Raw genomic sequence first — 209 nt, 5'->3', positions numbered from 1 at the left:
CAAGTTTACCAAATAAGCCAGGTTTATTTCAGTTAGTCTGACGTGTTTTAAAACAAGTTTACCAAATAAGCCAGGTTTATTTCAGTTAGTCTGACGTGTTTTAAAACAAGTTTACCAAATAAGCCAGGCATATTTCAGTTAATCTGACTTATCTTGAACCAAATAAACTGACAACACGTCAGACTAACTGAAATAAGCCTGGCTTATTT

The sequence above is a fragment of the Sinocyclocheilus anshuiensis genome, unplaced genomic scaffold (assembly GCF_001515605.1).
Source record: "Sinocyclocheilus anshuiensis isolate Anshui unplaced genomic scaffold, SAMN03320099.WGS_v1.1 scaffold460, whole genome shotgun sequence".
In the NCBI taxonomy this organism is placed as follows: domain Eukaryota; kingdom Metazoa; phylum Chordata; class Actinopteri; order Cypriniformes; family Cyprinidae; genus Sinocyclocheilus; species Sinocyclocheilus anshuiensis.
Note: the sequence above shows the minus strand (reverse complement) of the source record.